The sequence below is a fragment of the Protopterus annectens genome, chromosome 2.part1, assembly GCF_019279795.1.
Source record: "Protopterus annectens isolate FY-2018-M chromosome 2.part1, PAN1.0, whole genome shotgun sequence".
NCBI lineage: Eukaryota > Metazoa > Chordata > Ceratodontiformes > Protopteridae > Protopterus > Protopterus annectens.
In genome coordinates this window covers 613,091,796-613,104,698 of record NC_056729.1, presented here as the reverse complement: position 1 = coordinate 613,104,698, position 12,903 = coordinate 613,091,796, and the positions used below count along the sequence as shown (strand labels likewise).

The following is a 12,903-nucleotide window of genomic DNA, read 5'->3' as shown; positions in this document are numbered from 1 at the left end:
TATGTTTTCCCAGTTGATCAATTTGTGCAAGACAGCACCTCTAGCTCTCACAGAGCTTCACTTTCCAGACCTTTGATTAAAGGCAGTTAGTATATCCAAATCTTGAAAGTCCCTCTGTCTGGACATGGTTAGTTTTGATACATTTCATGGATTAACTTTCAGAGAAGGTACTATACACTGCAGTCAGAATTTATGGTGCAAAATTGTACTAGAAGAGGTTTTGTATATTGGTGTACCTCTAGGTGAGTGGTACTCATTGAGGCTAAAGATCCGAAGGTCTGTGTGATTATTTTGCTGATACTTTCTAGAACTCCATAAGTTATGCCTCCTTTCAGTCATCACTGTATGCTTCCCTGAGGGCTCCCTCTGTCCAGTCATGCTATTCTGAAGCAGTTTCTAAACTGGGATCTGTATTTGGAACCTGCTAGTAATCCTTTCCTCCTGATGCAGTCTTAATTTTTGGGGTGGAATAACAAATTTGGTCCCGTCTTAACCAGGTTTCTTGGCGGCCCTCTGTCATGGAAGATGCTCCATGTCCATTGCCTCACACAGAAATTGATCTGCAAGTCTTCACATGTGGGGAGCTGTACATTCTGTTTTGCAGTAAGAGCTAACATATACTTCAAGTCCAAGTTGATGATCTGAATTGGCAGTCCAACCTTACAACTACCTGGTGTTTTTATCCCAACCCACAGAACTGGAAAAAGGATCTGCTTGATTACTGTATAGCAATAGCAAAGACCCTGGGAGCCAAATTGGATCTTCCTAGTCTTCATACTAGGCAAACAAGATAGTTTGGCTACTTGTACTGCTACCCCCCCCCCCAAAAAGAAAAAAAAAGGGGGCCTATAAGAGTTTATTCTGCCACGGTGGCATCTGCCTCAGGTACTTGTCTTTGAACCTGTCAGGGCTGTTTATAAAGTGGGCATCAGGACCACTTTACACACTTTATCTTCAATCAGGAAAGGCAGGATGTTCCATTGCAGTCCTGTGGAGGTATGCTGCAATAGCCAACACAGTGTGGTGGCATGTGTGTGTTTTAGTACCTTTACTTACAGATAAGTGAACTTGCTGCAGCAGTGATCCTTACAACATTACCCTAAAAGTGATGGTTTGAGTTAGTTACTGCTGCAGTATAGGCTTCTTCCATTCTGCCCCTTGAAGGGCTTTGTTTTTCACTCTGAGTACCTAGAAAGTGGAAGAATGTAAACCATTCTAGTACTTGTGTGGGAATATATGATTTTGCACTAAAAAGGAAGGCAGATATTTAGTACTGAGTTACCTGTCTGTATTCTTTGTTGACCTGGATAGTCTATTAAGGCAGTGCTTATTTACAGGGGAGATTCAAAGGTCATATTCATACAAATTTGAGGGAAATTTGGAAAGGAACCTGGGGAAGTCCCCCCTTTTTGATACAGTGGGGGTTCTCGAGATTTTCTGAAATTTGCAATAACTTCAGGACTACAGAACTTTAGAGAAGGGGGGATGAAATTTTTCCTCCTCCTCAAAGGCTTTGATATCTCAAAAGCTGGTATACAAATGGGAAGTTGGGACAAAGCTTCCCCACAATGGGTTGTGCTGGGAGGCTTCCTACAACACTATACATCAGGGAATTTAGAGTTCTATGCAGTATGAAACTCTGCTGATGTCTGGGTGTAGTCTGCATTTTGGAAGAGTGAAAGCATGCTTGGAAACCTTAATACAGGTTCATTTGCCAAGAAAATCCATCTGGATGAACTGGTAAAAAGTCTACAAATTAGCTTGGTTTTCTACTTGGACATAACCACCTTTGATTCCCGGTTATTGGAAATGATGGGGACTTTTCCTCCTTGTAATACTGCTCATCTTATGATGTAATTTTCATTCATTCCTCAACGAATGGGTTCGGATCTGATCTTCGATTCAGACTCTGCCACTTTTTTTGCAGTCTTAAGATCTAGTTCTCAAGCTCCTCCCTTTACCCACAATGCCCCTCATTACTATTTTACCTTGGATCTCGTGGGTCTATTATGGTGTCAAAATGCCGTAACATTGAACACCTCATCGTCGACACATGTTCAGCAAAAATCACTTCTGCAATTCGCTGAATACTTACAGGGCAAAGATGTAGTTGGCCAACTACACAATTTTGCCCTTTTCTCCACTGTAGTGCGATCTCTGAGTTGGTATGTTTAGTTGTAGGGAGGCGTGGGTGGGTTTTGGTTTAGGTAGACTTAGTTCCGTTGGGTTGTGGGGCAAGTATTCAGCAAATCGCAGAAGTGATTTTCGCTGAATACATGTTGACACTGAGGTGTTCGATGTTGCAGCATTTCGATGCAATAATATAGACCCAATCTTGTTTGCTGCTCTAACGATCGGTTGGGATTTTGCACTCTCGAGCTTGGATTTTATTTTGAGTGAAAATATTTTTTGAAATTTGTTTCTAAACATTTTCAGTATTTACTCGCTTCTGCTCTCTACCTGTAGGGCTACTGTAAATTTTGTCAAGATCTTTTACTACTGGGGTAGACTTTTCTTTACCATCGTTGGTAGCCTTTCCCCTTTCTTACCTCTCCAGAGGTAGTTCTCTTGTACCATTGTTGGCATTTTTTCTTTTTCTTGCCAAAAAAAAAAAAATCCTGTATATAACCTTGTTGACTTGTATTAAAATACTTTAGGTGTGTTTTTTGCTTACTTTGTTGTAAATTTTTCCCGGTATGGCAGACAAACCTACTAGATTCAAGAAATGCACTTGTGGGCATAAGGTGCACACACTCCTTGTTCCATCAGAATTGGGTATTTAGGCCCCCTCCAGATTTCCTATGAAATGTGCAAGGGTGGTCACTGATGGGCGTAACAAGCTTATCTTTAAAGGATTGTTACCAGCTTCTGCTGCAGTTCTTTGTTTCAGGGGCTCAAACCTCCTAGAGAAGTCATAAAACATAGGAAACAAGGGAGTCTAGAAAACTGTCCCACTGTTCGTTCTTCCACATCTCAGAGTTTGGTGCCACCTTCAAAACAAAGGCCTCCGATACAACCTCTTCAGATCTGACTGCCCGTATGTCCAACTAGATCTCCTTGGATCAAGTCCCCGCTTCTTGCTTGAGCCATTTTCCCTGAGATTAAGTTAACCTTTCCTCAGGGAAACTCCAAAGAAGACTTCTCATCCTCCCTGAGCCTCGTACTCCATCGGATCTTCCTGGAGCCTTTTGGAACACTGTGCAGATAGGATGATGAGAAAGTTCTTAGAACTCCGGTCCAGATGGGGGTCTTTCAAGCTCTTCCCTCATTGGATCAGTCAGTCTTCAGGCTTCAGCACTCCCTTTAGTGAAGCCTTCTCTGATCTAACCAGAGATTTTGGAGCTTTCGGATCTGAAGATCCCGAGTGTCGAGGCATTTTATTCTAGGATGTTACCTTCCTTGACTCCGATCATTCCCCTGATCTTAATTGCTGCTAGTGCTTTGGACCAGAATAGATCTTGGAGCTGAAGCATCTACATTGGTTAGGGGGGATGACTTTGAGGGTTTTGGAGCAGTTGCTTCCCCTTGGTGGCTCAGAGTTCGACAGTTCGGGTCTGACTGCCACTTCAGGGAAGGAACCGGAGGGAGTGGCATATTGGCTGAGCCAAGAGCTTTGGATGCTCTTAGTGTTTCACTGTTGCAGTCCTCATCTGTGGGTTATCCCTGCTATTTTAGCCCTTGGCCGGCCCGAATACCAGAGTCGGTGTTCTGCATCGGCTGCTGTCACCTGTAGTCTGACGTCAAGTCATCAGTGCTATAAAGCAAAGCAGCCAACGCCATTGCATCAGTCTGTCTTGCTGTGGAGCCCATAGCAGAAGCAGTTTGCAAGTGTGCCGGTCAGTCGCTACTAGAGTTTGAATTTCAGCTGAAAACGTCTAAAGCCAAGTACCCCGTTGGGGATCCTTTTTTCTTGCACTAACCGATGTCCGAAAAAGTTTGTCTTGTCTGTGGAAAGCAGATCCCACACAGAGACTGCCATTCATACTGCATCACTTGTTTAGGTCCAGTCCACGACGTCCCCCGTTGGTTCTGTGCCCTCTAACACGAAAACCATTTGCTGTAGAGCTCTTATTGTAGACAGGTATTTTTGTTTCTGTTTTCACATTCCGAAATGGCATCATTCAGCCAACGATCTGTGGACATTCTGAAAAAATGCAGAGCTAGAGACGGACCATCAAGGCTAAACCTTTTGACGACCACTGCCAAGCAGGTAGTCAGTTCTTCGGAATTCAGTGAGATACTTTTGGAACCCCTGATGCCTGATTTGATACCTATGCAGGCCTCTACCAAATACCCTTTCGGAGTCTGGTATGCTGCAGAAATCACCATCTGAGCCTTTGGTTGTGTCTGCCTCAGTTGGGTCCAGAGCTGTGATGCAGGCACTGGCTTCTCTTTGCATTACTGAATCTAGACAAAGAAAAAGACGTCTTCTCGTCAGACTACCGTTTCTCTCAGACTGATCTTCTTAGGCCTAGAAGCCAGGCCACTCCTAGAAAATCTGCCTCTAGCCACCATCTTGCTCCTGCTCCACAACCCCAAGCACAAATGCTTAAAATGGCGGAGGATCTCCTTTCCCTTATTAGGGGTAGTCAGGCCACAACTTCTAAAAGGAAAAAAGACACCCTTCCCCAGAAATTGACCTCAGGATTCTGAGGAATCTGACTATTCAGATTTTGAAGAGGAACAACCTCTGACTGCTTATGAGGATTCAGAGGAATCTATTCCTTCTGCTTTCCCACCAGAAGACCCTTGCTTTGGGGGAATCCTTCGCACCCCCAGGGAACATTTCCAGTGGGAATCTCAGGATTTCCCCGGTCTAAGAAAAGACTTAATTTCTGGACCTGCCCCAGCACAGACAACCCTGGCCATCCTTCCTATTTTAGAAGTGGTGGATGTTTTCCATGAATACAGCTTTAGCCCCTGACACTTTCCCACCTGCTCCCAGTAAACCTGACTGGTATTAGAGATTCTCGCAAATAACTACAGAAATCCTGCTGCAGATCCAGAGGTCATTACACGGGGACCTAAAGGAGCTTAAGACTAGCTCTACGAAGAATCCTGTTCTTTCTGACAAGGATTCCAGAGCTCTGGACAGATGGGGTAAAATGCATACAGCTCTGCAACCTTGGCTATCAGAGCACTCAACTGTCAGTTCCATATATTAAAATATCAACACCACACTTTGGAACTATTAATAGAAAAGATTTAAACTTTTCTTGACTGCCAATTCGAAAGAGCAGATTTACTGCACTCTACTTGTCAAGTGGCCAAACACTCGTTACACTGTGGATATGACGCCCTAGAAGCTTCAAGCAGGGCATCAGTGTCAGGATCTGTCATTAGGAGACATGCATGGTTGAAGGAACAACCTCTGCCTAATCATGTCAAGTCTAAACTAATTGATGCACCCGTGGAATAATGACCGCTTGTTTGAAGTAAAAGCAGAAGAGGTGCTTAAAAAGATGGAAGAGAAAGCAAAATCTGTGTAAACAGTAAAAATTTCTTTCAGGTTCAGCCTCCCAGGTTCAGCAGGAACTTTCCCTCTAAGCACCGGTCCTTCCCTGCACCTAGCAGACAGGGCCAAGGTAAGCCACTCAAGGACAGAAAACCCAGGCCCCTATCCCAGGGGCAACAGATAACCAAACAGTGGACCACTTTTGCCCCAAGGGAGGGAGTTCTAAGCCACCCTTCTATGGCAAAAACTCTCAATGACTCTCCCTCCCATCTCTGCCCGCCTTTCACTTGCCAAAAGCTAGGAGGAAGGCTCTCCCTCTGCAAAGAAAATTGGCTTTCTGTAACAAAGGACACAGTGGGTCTTTTTCAGGGATACACATTCTCTTTTCAACGAACTCCCAATTCCAAGAAGGTACCCAGACTTGCCTCCAAATCAGTGGGCAGAGGCATTTAAACCAGTACAAACTCTCATATCTCAGGGGGTAGTAGAACCTGTCCCCTCAGATCAAACAGGCAAAGGTTTTTATTCTAGACTCTTCCTCGTTCCCAGAAAAGAGGGCACTTGGTGCCCCATACTGGATCTATCCATTCTGAACACCTCCCTGGTGGTCTCCAAATTCAAAATGCTAACTTTGCAGCAGCTGCTGCCTGTGCTGACAAAAAATGCCTGTCTAGTGACCCTAGACCTAAGATGCCTACCTCCACATCCCCATAAGGGAATCTTGCAGGACATCCCTGCACTTTAGAGCAGGCGCACAGCACTTTCAGATCTCTGCGCTACCCTTGGCTTATCTACTGCACCCAGAGTATTCACCAAATGCTTAGGCTGGACACAGCATCCCAAATGGCCTTCCTATCCCCAGAAAAGCAGACCTTCTTGCCTGTCTACTTTACCCAGCTGGCTTCCAGAAGTCACCTCACTGCGAGGAAGTTCCTGCAAGCTTTGGGGTACATGACATCTTGCATCCTTCTAATTCTTCTGGCCAGGCTTTACATGAGTAAAATTCAGTGATATCTGAAGAACCTTTGGTGTCACACACTCAGCCTCTAGAGACACCTCTCTGATCCCCTGTATAAGGGCTAAGTTTCTCTGGTGTGCAGGGGCCTGTGCCAAGAACAAGGGTCTTCTCTTCATCATCCGCCCTACCAGCCAGAACATTACCACTGACGCTTCAGACATTGCTTGGGGCACTCACCTAGCATTCAGGTGCACCCAATGTCTTTGGTATGCCCAGCACCTTACCTTGCACATTAGTCAGAAGGAAATTATGGCAGTACAGAAGGCTTTGATATCCTTCAAACCCCATCTCAAGCCAGGGGTTTTCCTTATCAAAACAGACAACACAGTAATGTGGTGTATCAACAAACAGGGAGGGACCCGATCTTTACCCTCTGTGCAGGCTAGCCATGAACCTCTGGCTGACAGCCGCCTCCATTGGTTTACACCTAATTGCCCATTACCTACCAGGGGTTGACAACACCCTGGCAGACCACCTAAGCAGAAACTTACTGGACCCCCCCCCCGAATGGCAGCTCCACAGAAAAATCTTTTTGCAAGTCATTCAGGAGTGGGTAACTCTGGAGGAGGAGGATCTCTTTGCTTTGCACCTCATTCACCAGCTGAAAAACTTCTGTACCAGGGAGTATCATCACCTAGCATGGAAGGCGAATCCCTTGACCTTCCCCTGGAACTCCCTCTTTGTGTAAGCATTCCCTCTGCCTCTTATTCCCAAGGTACTGATCAAGATAAGGGAGGAGAGACCAAAGGCCATCCTCATTGCTCCAGATTGGCCCAGACAGCACTGGTACCCCTTACTGCTTAGCCTGACATTACAACCTCCCATGCACCTTCTCCTGATCACAGACCTCTTGACCCAGGAGGGAATGCTGCACCCAGACTTGCAGACACTCAAACTGTCAGCATGGCTAATACTTTAAAAGCAAACAAGGGGTCAATGTTAAGCAAACCGGTCTTGGACATTATCACAGAGGCCAGAAGGCCCAGCACTAGAAAATCTTACATAGGGAAATGGAAACGATTCTGCTCCTGGAGCCAGTACAGAGGGGGGGGGGGTAGTACCTCACAACCTTCCATCCATCTTATCTTGGACTACCTAGCCAAGTTGCACAATAGTGGCCTCTCCTTCTCTTCTATTAAAATCCATGCCATTTCAGCTCATTTCGATTCAGACCAGCCCCTTTCTCACATCCTTTGATTACACAATTTCTCAGAGGGGCTTCTAATATCAGACCTCCCAGAAGGTCACCCACGCCAGCCTTAGACCTGAATTATTTTTTTAGAAAAACTAACCTTGCCTCCATTCAAAACTGCTACTTAAGCAGAATTGAGATACCTCTCCTGGAAGACTACTTTCCTACAGCTATCACCTCAGCCAGAAGGGTTTCAGAACTTCAGGCACTCATGGTCATTGAGCCCTTCATCATTTTCCATGCAGACAGGGCCTCCCTGAGGACTAACCCCTCCTTTATGCCCAAGGGTGGTATCTGATGTGACCCTTAACCAGGCCATACATCTACCCACCTTCTTTCCTAACCCTCAAAACAAGGCGGAAGGAATTCTGCACTCACTAGACGCACACAGACAACTCTGATACTAGCTGGACTGTACTAAACCCTTCAGAAAAACAGGCCAGCTTCTTATCGGCTTTACCCCAGGGGCAGAGGGGGAAGCCTATTTCCAAGCAAACCATTTCCAAATGAATATCACACTGTATCCATTTCTGCTGCAGACTACATGAAAAATCTCCCGTAAGTCTATTCTTACCCATTTCCAGTAGGGCAGCCTCCACTTCCACAGCATTCCTCAGAGGAGTTCCCACCAGGGACATCTTGGAAGCTTCCACCTGGACTTCTGCCCATACCTTTACAAAGCATTACCACCTACCTCTTTTTCTCTAAGTCTAGGGCATGGTTTGCCACTACAGTTCTGCAGGGCTTGCTGACCCATGCCTAAGGCTCTAATCCTTCCACTCCTCTCCTCAGCTTTGGGAATCCTCCCACAGGTGATGACTGCAACAGTGAAACATGAAGAACATAATACAGTTGTGTACACTTAACTTAAATGTAGATGTTCAAATGTATTCACTGTTGCAGTCCTGGCTTCCCTCCCTCATTCCCCCTTATATCCTCTTTCCCTAGGGGGACATAAGCTTCCCACGGTGGCTTTCAGCCACCATGACTGCTTTACCATATTTCCTTGTGCTTCTGACTGGTTAGGGCAAGAAAAACTGATGCAATGGTGTCTGCTGCCTTGCTTTATAGCACTGACGACCTGACAGACTACAGGCAACAGAAGCCTATGCAGAAAAACATTGACTCTGGCATTTGGGCCGGCCGAGGGCTACCACAACAGGGTTAACCCACAGGTGATGACTGCAGCAGTGAAGAACATCTACATTTATGGCAAGTGTACACAACTGTACTTTCTGGGTAGGCTGATTTCTACTTCCCCCGGCCCTTCTTCATTCGAGGTAGTGGAAAGTGTTTTCTCCCTTCAGGGGGATTCTTCAGCTATCGCCTGTTCGGATCCTATTTCCATTCCTCCTTAGGATTTGTGTACCCCATCTTACTCCACAGGAACTAGCTTACCAGAGTTCCTCTGTCCATCCCCCTAATACAGTCTAGGGCTTTGGACAGAGGGGAAGAGTATATGCCTTGGCGACTTTTGGTATATGATTGCTGAATTATCTGGCACATTTTGCTAGGTTACAGAGGGATTTGTTAAAGGAACTTTCTAACTCTAACCCTGGGTCCATGTCAGTGGAGGAAATGAAAGTTTGTTTCTTAGATTGGCCACCCCCACAGTCTCTCTCTGATGTATCCATGAGGCTAATCTCTCATTCTGCTGAGAGTTCCTCACGGGCCACTGGTACAAGCATATCCATAAGGAGGCACACCTGGATGCGCTTCTGTGACTTTGCGGAGCCCTTTGTCATTATTCATCAATGCTGCCTTTGACGGATCTTCTCTGTTTGACCCTACCATGAAAGGTGTGCTCTCCTGTAGTGAACAAGATGGGAAGACCCTTTCTGTGTTGGAAATCTATTTTTCTACCTCGCAAAGATCTTCTCCAGAAATCGATGCAGTGGTAAGGAAATGTGTGGTTTCAGAAATCTCAAGGGCCTTTAAGATTCACGCAGAGAATTTTCTTCCAGAGACAAGAGGGGGGAAGTTATGATAATGGAAGATGCCATCCATGCAGCAGGGAAGGGAGCACAAAATCAACTCTCTGACAGACCCTTTCAGCATTCCCAAAAAGTTGCCTGACTGCTGTTCCCTGGAGACTGTCGGGGGATGCTTGTCTTTGCACCCAGGAGCCTGGGCAGCCATCACAGAAGACACATGATGTGCAAAGAATCATATCCAGAGGATATATTCCTTTTCACAAAATCCTGCAAGGATGAGTGTCTCCCAGATGTTCCACCTGGTCAGTGGGAGTAAGCAGCCTGGGAAATTCAAAAGCTGCTAGACAAAAGTCGTCCAAGAGGTCCCACCAGACCAAACAGGATCCAGTTTTTACTCCAGGTTCTTTTTAGTGCCAAAGACACGGGAATTGAGGCCCATCCTGGATCTCTGGTAATCTAAAAAAAAGTTCATAAAGAACTCTGAATTTTGGATGGTCACAGTTCATTCCATTCTGCCATTACTTCACAAAGATGACTGGATGTGCTGTATAGATCTGAAGGGTATGTATTATTGCATTAAAATGAACAGGCGATACTGCAGATTCCTTCACTTTTAGCTGGGAGCCACTCATCAGTTCAGGGCTCTGCACTTTGGTCTCAACACAGCCTCCAGGGTGTTACTGGCTCCTCACTGCTTCAGCCAGGCATCTATTAACAGCCAGAGACCATCTTCAGTTGACCTACTTTCCACGCATCACAGGAAGTCCAGACTTCAACCAGTACAAATGTTGGAGATTATAGGGATTCACCTAGACGCACAGAATCTTAAAACATCCTTGCCATGGAGCAGAATTATTTCTCTAGAATTACATGGTAGTCAGATTCTCACCCTTTTCCTCCAGCCAGATTGATTTTAAGAGCTCTGAGATCAATGGCCGTAACATTCACTTTGATTCCAACAGCTCATTTTCACATTGGAATTCTACAGTGGACCCTACAAGTGCAGTGGTCCATTTTATACCAACCCTTACGATTTCCAGTAAAACTATCCAAGGTTTGCAGGAGTGGTGAGTGCAATCTGAGATTTGCCAAGATCGTCCCTTTGTCCTTCCTCTGCCCATGGCCACATTGACTACAGACTCCTCCCAGGTTGGAAGTGGGGGGGAGCATTACTTGGGCCGGACTGTTCAAGGCACAAAGACCCGAGAAGAGACCAAATTGCATATAAATGTCCTGGAGATGAGAACAGTCCTATTAGCATTGCAGGCCTTTCATAACTCTGTTGTAGTGGGGAGAATTGCTATTCAGATGGACATGTCAGTTTGGTGCATCAACAGATAGGGGAGCCAGATCTTTACCCTCTTTGCAGAGAAGCAATGAGTGTTTAGCAGTGGGTGATCTCATCCCACCGCTTTCTTGTAGCAACACATTCCGGGGAAATCAAATGTTTGAGCAGACAAGTTCAACTGGACTATACTGATGCCTTACAAGTGGTCTCTGTCAGTGGCATACATGGTCTTCCACAAGTGGGGTCAATCATGCTGCAACCTATTTGAGACTCCCCCTCAACAAGTGCAGCAGGTTCTTTGCTTTACTTCCCCCTCAGGAACAGTCACAGAGAGATGCTATAGTCCACATTTGGCCCCCTGATGTTCTTTATGCTTATCCTCCCCTACTCCTAATTTGTTTCTTCAGAAAGCTGTCAGGTTGAAGAGCAAAGTAATCCTTATTGCTCTCTTTTGGCCTTGGCAGATGTGGTTTCTCTTCCTATGGTCTCGTCTAATATTTCCTCTCTGGATCCCAATCCAGTTCTTCTCTCGCCCATCAGGCATAATTCACCTGGACATTCCAGGCCTCAAATTGACTGCATGGTTTCTTTAAATTTAATAATGGCTAGACATACCAAGCTTTCCTGTCTTCTTCAAAGGATATTGTTTTAATCTCAGAAACCCTCTGCAAGAAAAATTTGTAAAAATAAATGGAAGAGATTTTCCTTATGGGTTCACTGGTGAGATTTTAGATCCTTTCTCTGCTCCAGTCCCTCTGTTTTAGAATTTCTGGTGTTTCTTCAAGGTGGGGCCAGTTTCTGTACTATGAAGGTTTTACTGATGGCCATTTTGAATTTTCACATTGGAGGTACTTTCTCATTGGCATCATCTAACTTGTGTAAGGCCTTTCTTAAGGGTACATTTTTAATTAGCCACCTATTAAGGATCACATACCACCTTGGGATCTTACTTTTGTGTTACAAACTGATGCAGTCCCCTTTTAAACCATCTGCAAAAGTGGATCTCCAATTTCTTTTTTGGAAAACAGTGGCTATAACTTCGACTAGGTCTCTGAACTCCCAAGTACATAGTTTTAAGCTGCCTTATTTGATTTTCCATAAGGACAGAGTGGCTTTGCGTACAAATCCATCCTTTTTACCTAAGGTTGCATCAGAATCCAACATAAAGTAATTAATTTGCCTCTTTTTCCCTAAATTTGAAAAATAGCGTATGTGCTTCATTCTTCAGATGTACATGGACAGCTTTGTTTCTATCTTCATAGAACAAAAGAAATTAGAAAGACTGATTGTTTCCTTTGCCAAAAACAAATTGGGTAGGCCTGTCTCAAAAACTACAGTAGTCAAATGGATTACTGATTGTATTTCTCATGTCTGCTTTGTAAAAGGCTTGACCTAATCAAGACAACCAAAAGCTCATTCCACTAGGGCAACGGCTATGTCATCTGCATTCTGGTCCAGAGCTTCATTTGATATTTGTGCAGCTGCCACTTGGACTAAAGCTCATATTTTTGTGGCCCATTACAAATTGGACATCACCTCCAGAAATATAGCCACGTTTGGCTCTGCGGTACTCCGGAATATCCTTCCATGAGGGCATCCCAAGGTTATTGTAGCGGGGGAATTCTGTCCCATTCATTGAGAGCAAATGAAAGGACAACATCATATTTTTGTTATGTACTTGCCATAACTATGCATCTATGTTCATTCTCATTCCTCCCCAATTCCCCTCCCACATTCTTCGTTCCTTTTCTTTGGGAATGACCTGAGGGGAATTGGTTAGGAATCTTCCTGTTTGAGTCCCTGTTTTTGTTCCATCACTTGTTGCTTTTCAACCTTGTTTAGAGGCAGCAAACTCTATCTGAGGTAAAGCAGTAATGAGGGACATTATGGATAAAGGGAGGAGCTTGAGAGCCAGATTCTAGACTGTGCAAAAAAAAAAAAAAAAGTGGCAATCTGATCTGATCCCATTCATTGAGGAAGAATGAAAATAAACACAAATCCTTAGTTATGGGAAGT

The 12,903-nt window shown here is 44.9% G+C and overlaps 1 protein-coding gene across 1 annotated transcript in view; it reads left to right on the top strand.

Annotated features, from left to right (window-relative positions):
- The window catches only part of LOC122794876 (nuclear body protein SP140-like protein), a 619,738-nt gene that overhangs the window by 407,892 nt on the left and 198,943 nt on the right, over positions 1 to 12,903 (top strand). The gene's annotated exons all lie outside the window — the stretch shown is intronic.